Source organism: Nicotiana tabacum, chromosome 3, assembly GCF_000715075.1.
Source record: "Nicotiana tabacum cultivar K326 chromosome 3, ASM71507v2, whole genome shotgun sequence".
Classification (NCBI taxonomy): domain Eukaryota; kingdom Viridiplantae; phylum Streptophyta; class Magnoliopsida; order Solanales; family Solanaceae; genus Nicotiana; species Nicotiana tabacum.
This window is the reverse complement of record NC_134082.1, coordinates 86,402,212-86,413,432: the sequence shown is the minus strand read 5'-3', so window position 1 is coordinate 86,413,432 and position 11,221 is coordinate 86,402,212. Positions and strand designations below refer to the sequence as shown.

Below are 11,221 nucleotides of genomic sequence, written 5' to 3'. Positions count from 1 at the left end.
GATATTGCCTACAGGTTCGGGGTCTTATACGGTTTATTGTGATGCCTCGAGGATTGGCCTCGGAGCGGTGTTGATGCAGGATGGTAGGGTGTTTGCCTATGCGTCCAGACAGTTGAAGGTACATGAGAAGAATTACCCTATCCACGACCTTGAGTTAGCTGCCTTGTCACGACCTCGGTTCGTCCTCCGTGAACCCTCGTGATGGCACCTAGTCTCTATGACTACGTAAGCCTAAAATGCGGAAGATAAAAAATTCGCGGACGAAAACAATTTAAAATAGAAATAGAGTAATGAAAACAACGTTAAAAAGTGTCGCTCGTCATACACAATATTTAACTCTCAAAAACTAATACATATGCCCAAAACCCGAAAACCCATGAATCAAAGCTAAGGATAACTACATAGTGCTCTAACTCCAGAATAGTCTAAAACAAAATAAATACAGAAGGGTTGTAACGATAAGAGAGAATGGAGAGAGACTGCTCAATCTGCAGAAGCGGCAGATATACCTCGAAGTCTCTGAACGGTCGCCTCGCCTCAAGGATGGTAAGTCTTAGTCGAAGTACTCGGATCTGCACATGAAAAACATGCACAGAAATGGCATAAGTACACCAAAACGGTACTCAGTAAGTGCCAAGCCTAAGTTCAGTCAGGTAGTGACGAGGAAAGTCATGGCCCTACAAAGGTTAGATAAATATAGAGATGACAAAATAAGATAAACAGTACAATTGAGAATCTACAACAAGAATTTAATACAGGATAACAAGGAATACATTAACTGAAACAGAGATAAAGACAAAATACAAGGAAATACCACTCATAACAAGAATGATAACCAGGGATCTCTCAGTATCCTCAATCTATGTCGGGGGTCTCTTGGTATCCCGAGGATCTCTTGGTATCCTCAATGTATACAAGGGATCTCTTGGTATCCCGAAGATCTCTTGGAATCCTCAAAATATATATGCTAGGGATCTCTTGGTATCCCAAGGATCTCTTGGTATCCCCAATATACGTGCCAGAGATCTCTTGGTATCCCGCACCTCAGCTCAAGTCATAAATACGTACAGGGGATCTCCCGGAAGGCCGTCCTGTAGTCCCAAAGTAAAACACACAGCAGCAACACAAGAATACTCAATTAAGCTCAATTTCGTACCAAGTAAACAGGTAATTCTAATTTAACATGCTTCACATAATTCAACTAAGGCAGTTTAAGCAAATAAACAGTTAAGTCAATTAGACATGCTTTTCTAAGCGAACAACAGGTTTAAATTGCAAGTAAAATGAAACACGAAAAAGGAACACAATTGAAATTACTTAAAGAAAACCGGATTTTCAACAATTAACTCAAGTACGCACTCGTCACCTCGCGTAAAAGGCATTTCAAATATCAAATATACCAAATCCTAAGGGGAAGGTCCCCCACACAAGGATAGACAAGCCATTTACCTCGAACCAGCTCAAATCAATCCGAAACCACGCTATTGCCACAAGTACTCGACTCTAAATGGCCTGAATCTATTCAATTCAATTTCATAATGTAAATAACACTTTAATTAACTGATTCTATATAAAATTTCTAAGGTAATACGTGAAATTAGGTAAAATGACCAAAATGCCCCTCGGGCCCACGTCTCAGAATCGGGTAAAATTTATATCATCAGAATCCCCATGCTCTCACGAGTTCATGCATACTAAAATTATCCAAATCTAAGGTCAAATTCCCAATCAAAAGTCGAATTCTAGGTCTAAGAACTTTCTTCCAACTTTTCCCCAATTTTCACCCCCGATCCAAAATTAAATGATGAAACTAATTATAGATTGATGAGATATAACTAGAAAGGGTTAAAGAATTGTTACCAATGATCTCCTCTTCAATTTCCTCTCAAAATCGCCCTCTCCCGAGCTCCAAATCGAATTTCCAACTTTTGAAACTAAACCCTCGAAATTTGATATTTCTGCCCAGCTATTACCACATCTGCAGTCCTACTTTTGCGGACCATTGGTCGCACCTGCGACCTTTCACTTAAGACCAGTTTCCGCTTCTGCGGTAGACCCTCCGCACCTGCGACCTCGCAGGTGCGATACCCTTCTCGCACCTACGGCTCCTGCTGGACCTCCCCAATTCTGCTTCTATGACCACAGAAGCCCTTTTGCGGTGCCACATCTATGGTCCCACACTCGTAGGTGCGGTTATGACAGAAAACCAGCTAAGCTGCAACTCCAAACTCTAAAAATCCCTCCATCAACCATCCGAAATCATCCTGAGGGCCTTGGGACCTCAACCAAAGGCACCAACAAGTCTAATACCATTGTCCAAACTTAGACCAATCCTTAAAACACCTAAAACAATATCGAAACGACCACGGATTCAAGCCTAAAAATTACAAAACTCTAAAAATACGCCTTCGATCAAAAAGTCTATCAAACCTCGTCCGAATGACCTGAAATTTTGCACACACATCACATTCAACACTATGGAGCTACTCCAACTTCCGAAATTCCATTCCGACCCTCAGATCAAAATCTCACTATCAAACCTGAAACTTCAAAATTCGACCTTTCGGCATTTCAAGCCTAAATTAGCTACGTACCTCCAAAACATAATCTGAACACACTCCTAAGCCCAAAATCACCTAACGGAGCTAATGGAACTATCAAATTTCCATTCCGAGTCCGTCTTCACACTATTCCGACTACGGTCAAATTTCTAACACTTAAGTTCTTATTTAGGGACTAAGTGTCCCAAAACTCTCCGAAACTCAAAATCGAATATCCCGGCAAATCAAGATAGCAGAAATAAATACGGGGAAAGAAGTTAATAGGAGATCAGGGCGTTAATTCTTAAGACGACCGACCGAGTTGTCACAACACCGGTTCATAATAGGTAGTATCCTCGACAAGTTCAAGAGCCAACTCCCGATAATGTTGATGAAGAACATGTTGTTGACGCAGTAAGGGTTTTACACGACCAACAGGCGATCATCCTAGACCATCTCACGCGGAAGGATAAGGTTATGATGGAATTAAATCAAGCACCTATCACTATCAGGTGTTTCCAGTAATGCAAACAGACGAGATCCAATTCCTCCCGGTATTCCCATAAATCAAACAGCGCAGAGGGCCGGCAACAACACTCCCAGGGGTGAAGTTGGATCAGATGGGGCTGGGGGGAGCGGATCCGGTCTAAACAATGAAAATAATCTTTTTAAGAATGAGCTTTTACAATTTATGAGAGAGGTAAACTCCCGCATTGACCAGATCCCCGGCGCGCTACCTGTATTGAAAGTCCCGGATTCAAAGAAGTACACTCAATTTCCATACAAGCCGAGCGCTGCACCAGAGTTGATACCAAAATGGTTTAAAATGCCTGAAATGCCAAAATATGACGGAACTTCAGACCCTCAGGAGCATATAAACACATACACAATAGGAGTAAAAGGAAATGATTTAGCTCCTCATGAAATTGAATCTGTGTTGTTGAAGAAATTTGGAGAAACTCTCATGAGAGGAGCTCTGACGTGGTATTCATTATTACCCGAGCATTCCATTGACTCCTTTGAGATGCTCGCAGATTCTTTCATCAAGGCCTACGTAGGGACCAAAAAAGTACAAGTTCAAAAGGCATCAGGATTGCATAGGGAGAGTCCCAGTTGTTGCGCAAATACGTCACTCGTTTCTAGAAGGAAAGAATGTTGCTCCCCGCTGTCCCAGATGAATGGGCAGATGAAGCATATACCAAAGGATTGAACCCGAAAAGTTCAAACGCTTCCCAAAAATTGAAGGAAAACCTACTCGAGTTTCAAGCAACTACTTGGACGGATGTCCACTACCGGTACGAGTTAAAGATAAGAATCAAAGATCATCAAGTTGGCTTTCCATCGTCGGTAAAAAAACGGGAGAAGGATAGAGAAAAATTAAGAGATGACTACGACAGACAGACTTTGAGAGTCCAGTTTTTGCTCTACGAGCGGACTGAAGGTCGTAGCAGAAACCTCCAAACAGCAGATAAGTTCACCATTGATAGAAGGATCGATCACGGTCGAAATAACAGATCGCTGCAGGAGAAAGAAACGTCAGGGTCACGGGATCTTTCTTACCCCAAGTTATCAAAATACAACACCAAAGTCGGTATAGTGGAATTGGTATCAACCATGAGAAATATCAAAGAACCACGGTTCCCGAGACCAATGGGATCCGATCCCGGTCAAAGGGATCCCAACTTATGGTGTGAATACCATGGGAGTAACGGCTACCGGACAGGGGACTGTTGACATTTTCGGGAAGAAGTGGCAACGCTATTGAAGAATGGTCACCTTAGAGAATTCTTAAGTGACCGAGCCAAAAACAACTATGGTCGGAACAGAGACAATGTTGAACCCTCGAAAGTAGGAGAAGAACCCCCATGACAAATGATTATTATGATCTTTGAGGGAAATGAGATTAATGGGGTCACCTTTTCAGCAGCGAAGAAGACAAAAGTTTCAATAACTCATAGTAAAAAGCTCCAGCAAGATGATATCAATTTCACGGAGGAAGATGCAGATGGATTGTTACTTCCACACAACGATGCACTGGTAATTTCTTTAAATGCATTAGATTTTAAGATTAAATGTGTTCTAGTGGATCCAGGAAGTTCAGCTAATATCATACAATGGAGAGTACTCAAGCAAACCAAACTCACCGGAAGCATTATTCCGGCAACAAAGCTCCTCGCTGGATTAAACCTCGCAAGCGTGACTACCCGGGGAGAGATTTTGCTGCTCACAAACGCCGAAGGAGTAATGAAGACAACTCTCTTCGAAGTTGTAGACGAAGACATGGGGTACAATATTATCCTAGGAAGGCCATAGTTACATCAGATGAAAGCTGTGCCCTCAACGTATTACCAATTATTGAAATTTCTGACTCCAGAAGGGATCAAGAAGATAAGAAGTGATCAACCAGCAACAACGGAGATGAATGCAATCTCGGTCTCCAGCAGCAAAGGAAAAGAGCGCATGGCATAACAATTATAGGAACTGGTATTTGCCCCTAAAATCAGAGGAAGTTAGCCCGGGGATAGAGGAATCGGAATAGTATCAGGTGCCAAGGTATTTCCAAGTTTCAGAAGAGACGGACGCAAAGAAGTCCACGGTGGAAGAACTAGAGCAAGTTGTGTTGTTCGAAGAATTCCCAGAAAGGAAATTCCATTTGGGAATAGGATTGCACCTGGAGCTCAGGTCTGCTTTTATTGAGTTTCTTAAAATTAACGCCGATTGTTTTGCATGGTCGCACAAGGATATGACAGGTATCCCAATGGAGATAGCCATGCATATGTTAATCTTGGATCTCGACATACCTCTGGTAAGTTAAAAGAAGCGCCCTATAGCTGAAGCGAGGAATAAATTTGTCAAAGAAGAGGTAATCCGCTTACTCAATATCGGTTCAATCCAAAAGGTAAGATATCCGGACTATCTAGCTAATATAGTAGTACTTCCTAAGAAAAATAATAAGTTCCGCATGTGCGTAGACTATAAAGATCTTAACAAGGCATGCCCAAAAGACTCATTCCCATTACCAAATCAAATGATTGATGCCACGGCGGGGCACGAGTTAATGAGTTTCCTCGATGCTTATTCTGGGTACAATCAAATCAAGATGAACCTAAAAGATCAGGAAAAGACTTTGTTTATAACAAATTTCGATATATATTGTTACAATGTGATGCATTTTGGGTTAAAACAATGCCAGAGCCACCTATCAATGACTTGTGAATAAGATATACGAGAAACAAATAGGAAAGACTATGGAAGTATATATAGACAATATGCTCGTTAAGTCTTTAAATGCATGTGGCCACCTAAAACATTTGCAAGAAACATTCGACATCCTGAGGGAGCATAACATGAAACTTAACCCTGAGAAGTGCACGTTCGGGGTCAGCTCTGGTAAGTTCCTAGGATTTCTGGTCTCACAAAGGGGAATTGAGGTAAACCTCGACAAAATCAAGGCCATAGAAGATATCCCAGATCAATTGTCAAACGTAAAAGAAGTCAAGAGACTCACAGGGACATTAGCAACATTGAGCAGGTTCATTGTCGGAAAAATGTCATCGCTTCTTCGCCCTGCTGAAAAATAAGAATGATTTCGAATGGACAATGGAATGTCAGCAAGCCTTGAAGGACTTGAAGAAGTATTTGTCAAGCCCTCCGTTTCTCTCAAAACCAAAAGAAGGTGAAACATTGCTAGTCTACCTCGCAGTTTCAGAAGTTGCGGTAAGTGTAGTTTTAGTCCGAGAGGACGAAGGTACACAATCTCCCATTTATTAGATTCACAAAATTCTAACGGGCGCAGACTTGCTACCCACATTTGGAAAAATTGGTCTTAGCTCTCGTAGTCGCTACTCGAAAGCTGAGGCCCTACTTCTAATGTCACTTGATAATTGTGGTGACTACTTTCCCTTTGTGGAACATTCTTCATAAGCTCGAGCTCTAGGGCAGATTGGCCAAATGGGTCGTTGAAATGAGTGAATTTTATATTGAATGCAAATCAAGGGCTGCAATTTAGTCACAAATCTTGGCAGACTTCGTGGCCGACTTCAGTCCAGGACTTTTGCCTCTAGCAACCAAGGAGGCAGTAATGGTGTCGGAATTGACATAAGGGGTTTGGACCTTATCTACGGACGGAGCTTCCAACATAAAAGGGTCCGGGCTCGGAACAGTTTTAATCACGCCATCAGGGAAAACCCTAAGGCAAGCCATCAGAACAATCCCTTTAACTAAAAATGAAGCAGAGTACGAAAGCTTTGATTACAGGGCTCGAACTGGCTTGGGGACTTTACTCTGAGGTCATTGAAATCAAATGTGATTCGCAGTTGGTGGTAAATAAGGTCTACGGGATCTTTGACACCAAAGAGGACTGTATGCAACAATACGTGGTAAAGGTTCAGTCTCAATTGGTACGATTTCAGGAGTGGTCAATTACTCATATCCCGGGGGAAGAAAACATGGAAGCATATGCATCGACAAACTTGGGCTCGTCGACAGAAATCAAGGGATCAGAATCAAGAACAGTGGTACAACTAATGAATTCAGTCTTGGATACAGATGGTTACTATGAGGTGAATTCGAGTAGTTTGGTCTGGGACTGGAGAAATGAAATAATGGACTATCTCGAGCACGGAGTTTCCCGGAGATCCCAAAGTGTCACGAGCGCTACGCACAAAAGTTGCACGTTATAGCTTCCAGGAAAGCCAATTACATAGGAAATCCTTCCAAGGCCCGTTAAACTAGCCCTACTACAGGAAGGAAGGGAGTGAAAAAGAAGACGACATGAAAGTCGAAGCAACAAAAGATCGAAATGAATGACTTACCGGTCGAAGAAGGTTTACATCCAAACTTCTTGTGGAACGATGACCATTCGCGGATCCCTACCGTGTGGGGCAAAATTTGACTCATCCAGTCGCGAATGTCAGCGATCAACGTAGGAGGCTCCTTCTCGGCTGTACAAAAGAGGAAGAAGAATGATTAACGATCCTAAATAAATAAATAAAGCTTCCGACACTGTCGCAAACCAATATCGTTCCATGTGAAACAAGTTTCTTCATGGATCTCTAGATCTGGCACAAGAAACTTCAGATATAGAAACTTACGTATGACTACTGGACAACGTAAATCAAACCACTAATACATGTACGTTATCCTATGAACAAGAAAATCCATCTAAATCTTTAACAGTTGTATCCATAATCTCAGCTTTGTAATTGGCAATAGTTAGGATTCAGGAACTCATGAGTTTAACCTGCAATGTTTGAAAAGTAACTTAACATTGAAAATGTTGAAGTGAATATGAGATAGAAGGGCCCATCAAAGTAGCATTTTTGTGCTAAACATACAATTTGCACAACACACGTGCCCTAAAAGTTACTCTAAACCGCGGCCAGTAGCATAGACTCTGAATAAAGCTTCAGTGGCTAAGAGCCATCTCAATTACAACCACTGCGAGCGATTGAATGGAATCAGAATTGTGTGCTGAACGTGATAATCCAACCACGCTAAAGTAAAAGAGAAGACACATAGCAGCTGCACCAGAAACTACTTAAGATAACATTAAAGCTTTTGTTATATTATATAGGTTAAGTATTATCATTTGCCACATCTAGAGGTTGCCATTTGTTAAAGATCTGGTGCAGCATACCAGTAGCATGAAATTCATATAGGAGTGGCAACAACACTTTGCACATGAATTTAGAAACAAAGAAGCCAGAAAAATAGTATTTAAATCCAAAAAAAATGGAATAAGATATCTAATATCTATGATACATTTCCTATATACAATTCTTTTTATTCTTTGGAACAAAACAATGTTGGTCATTGATTCACCAAGCAAAAATAAGATGGCAAAGACCCAAAAAAAGAAAACCAGAACTTCAGAAATTCAAATTATCGTAACTCGCCTATTCTGTTTAAGCTACATCTAGATTCAAAATTAACTATCACTTGTGCATTTCTAACTCAAAATATTCGCGATTCTTGATTTATTATTTTATTGAATATTCTATAGAAGATGTGCTACGCAAGTTCAATGAATCATACGTGATCTAAATGTAACTAAATTAAGTCTCGACTTTTACACAAATTGAAGTATCTTTTCTTTCTAGTAGGAGCTACATACACATAGATTCCCTCAACAGTAAATCAACGTGCACTTATATAAAATTCAGCAACTGTAACAAATATGAAAGTATCCTTGTTTATAACGATCAATCAAACTAAAAACAATCTTAATATTAAGCAAAACTCATAAGTGCATACCTTAGTCCCAGTCGCAATATACTTTGCTAGTGGAATATTCTTCATATAAAGCTAAGCAACAAAGTGGTTGTTAAGAATTTTTTTTCCTAACATCCCGATCTTTAGAGAGAGAAAACCAAACCCAAAAGTACAAAAATCATAACATCACAACTCACAAGTTGGCCTCTGATTCACATCTACTTTAACAGGGAGATTCAGACCCATCTTCTTCAATTATTCAAATAATTAGGGTGCAGATACAGTTGAGAAAAAAACAGAACTGAAACTACAGTTGACTGCCATAGTGATAGCATGAGCCGGTCGCCGGCAACCATGCTTAGACAGTGAGGGACAGTGTGAATCGGGAGATACAAAATGAGATCCGGAGGTACAACTTAACCTTGTCCTGAAAAGTCATTTACTCACTCTAATTTTACGAGTGACCTAAATAAAAGTTGACTTTGTAAATATGGCACTTTTTCAATTAAACTGCCATGGATGCAGTTCCGAGCACTTCCTTTCTGTTTTTCTTCTAAACTTGTCCGTGTTCAAATTATAAAACCTTCTTTAACCTTTTAGCTCAAAATTAAGCGAGTGCAATCTTATACCACTAAGTCTAGTCTATGATTATCAAATAAGAAAATAATTAACAAGTCTAGTCTATTAAAATTTCAGTAACAACTTGTTTGGATGGTCCCCGTTGTATCCTATTGTATTGTTATCCCAAAACAATATTTGTTTTGATTATTTAATTAAAATTTATTGTATTGTATTGTTAAATTCATTATTCCTTAACAATAAAAAGTCCCCTTTTTTGAAATAATCGATTTGGTGTGGTGGTATTGTTTCCTATTTTTCTTTCCAATTATGCCCTAACTTATTACTCCACAATTCTATTTTACCCTTTAGCTCCTTTTTTTTTTTACTATTTTAACTCCAAATCTCCAACCTATGATCTACTTTATTATTTTTTAGAACTTCTGCCGCCAAAGTTAAACGTGTTTTTGACGTCTTTTATTTTATTTTTTCTCCTGCTTTTAACTCAATTCTAATTAGTTGTGCTCCTTTGTTTTGCCTTCTTTTGTCTTGCTCCCTTTTTCTGCTTTCTTAAGGTGTTTTGCCTTCTTTTGTTTTATTTTTTAAAATTATTTTTATGCATAATTTTTGACAAATTTAATATTTAAATAATTGAGGATATTTTAGTAAACTTATCAGTAGTTACAGTACAATATGATACAGTCAAACCAAACAATAAAATATTATTTAACAATAATAAACAATACAATTTATCCGAACATTGTATTCATAAAAAAAATACGATACAATACGTACAATACATTTAAAACGATGGGGAACAATAATCCAAATAGAGTGTTACTCCCTTGTAATTGGGATTAACACTATTTTTATAGCTATCTTTAATCAACCAATACAACAACAGCTAATGTCACAGTATATAATTCAGCTTATACAAGGGAGTTTCAAGCAACTCCATACCATTAATCACATGCAAGTAAAGTACCCAACATTTGCTCTTGTCCTTTCTAGGTAGTTGATTGTTAATTTTACACAAATATATTTTTTTACATAATCAAATGTACAGGTCCATTCAAAATTAATGTTGGAACTACCAAGATAACGTATCAGCCTATTAGCACAGCTTCTAGTTAAAAATTCCTTAAGAATTTAACTTAATGGTGCAAGTATGTCATCCATCAATACTTTTCATAGTTGCATGAGAAGCTCTTTAAATTGGTAAGAAACTAAGGATAGGCTCCTATAAAAAATCTTGCAGTATCGGCCAGGATACGAGACATTAATTATCAAGAATCTTATACTCGTAGACAATTAAATTTTTATTACATTTAAATCCACAAATAATTTGGATTTTATCATATATTAAATACATATTAGTCCAAATAATATTATGGGCTAGTATTATTGGGTAGATTATTTAAATCCAAAATAAATAAATTTAAACAAAAGTCCAATATATTATTGGGCTAACCCGTCAATTTGTCTTCTATCAAATGGGTCGGTCGATAAGCCTCAAGCCCAATGGCTTACTAGGATTTTCTTGGAGCCTACTCCATCCCATACCTATATAAAGGGGTCAAAGGAGAAGGCTAGATAGGACAATCAAGAAAGCACAAGGAAAGGCTAAAGAAGCTCTAAAGAATAGCATCAAGGTTTCCATCCATATTTGCAATTGTCGTCTGTACTCAAATTCCAGAGGCGAACTCAAATCATAGGCGGACGACTTCAAATCTTCCGTTCGTGATAACCCAACACCAAATCCTGATTTGTGGCGACCTTCAAATTATTCGTGACGTACTACAAACATGAAATCTATCAAGTTCAAGATCAAGCTCTCTAGCACTTGAACCATCGTTCATAAGGAGAAGAATCAGAGGACTACATTTCTTTAGATTTGAGATATTTTAGAG

At 39.0% G+C, this 11,221-nt stretch overlaps 1 long non-coding RNA gene across 2 annotated transcripts; it reads right to left on the bottom strand.

Annotated features, from left to right (window-relative positions):
• Window positions 1–291: 291 nt before the first annotated feature.
• LOC142174853 (uncharacterized) lies at window positions 292–10,604 on the bottom strand. 2 transcript variants are annotated; one of them, XR_012703938.1, is made up of 3 exons: window positions 8,796–10,600; window positions 7,355–7,483; window positions 292–572 (listed from the first exon to the last, which is right to left on the bottom strand). It is a non-coding gene; the product is annotated as an uncharacterized LOC142174853 (long non-coding RNA). The 2 variants fall into 2 exon arrangements; XR_012703942.1 differs by lacking the exon at window positions 292–572 and adding an exon at window positions 582–1,091 and having other exon boundaries at window positions 8,796–10,604.
• Between the last annotated feature and the right edge of the window lie 617 nt (window positions 10,605–11,221).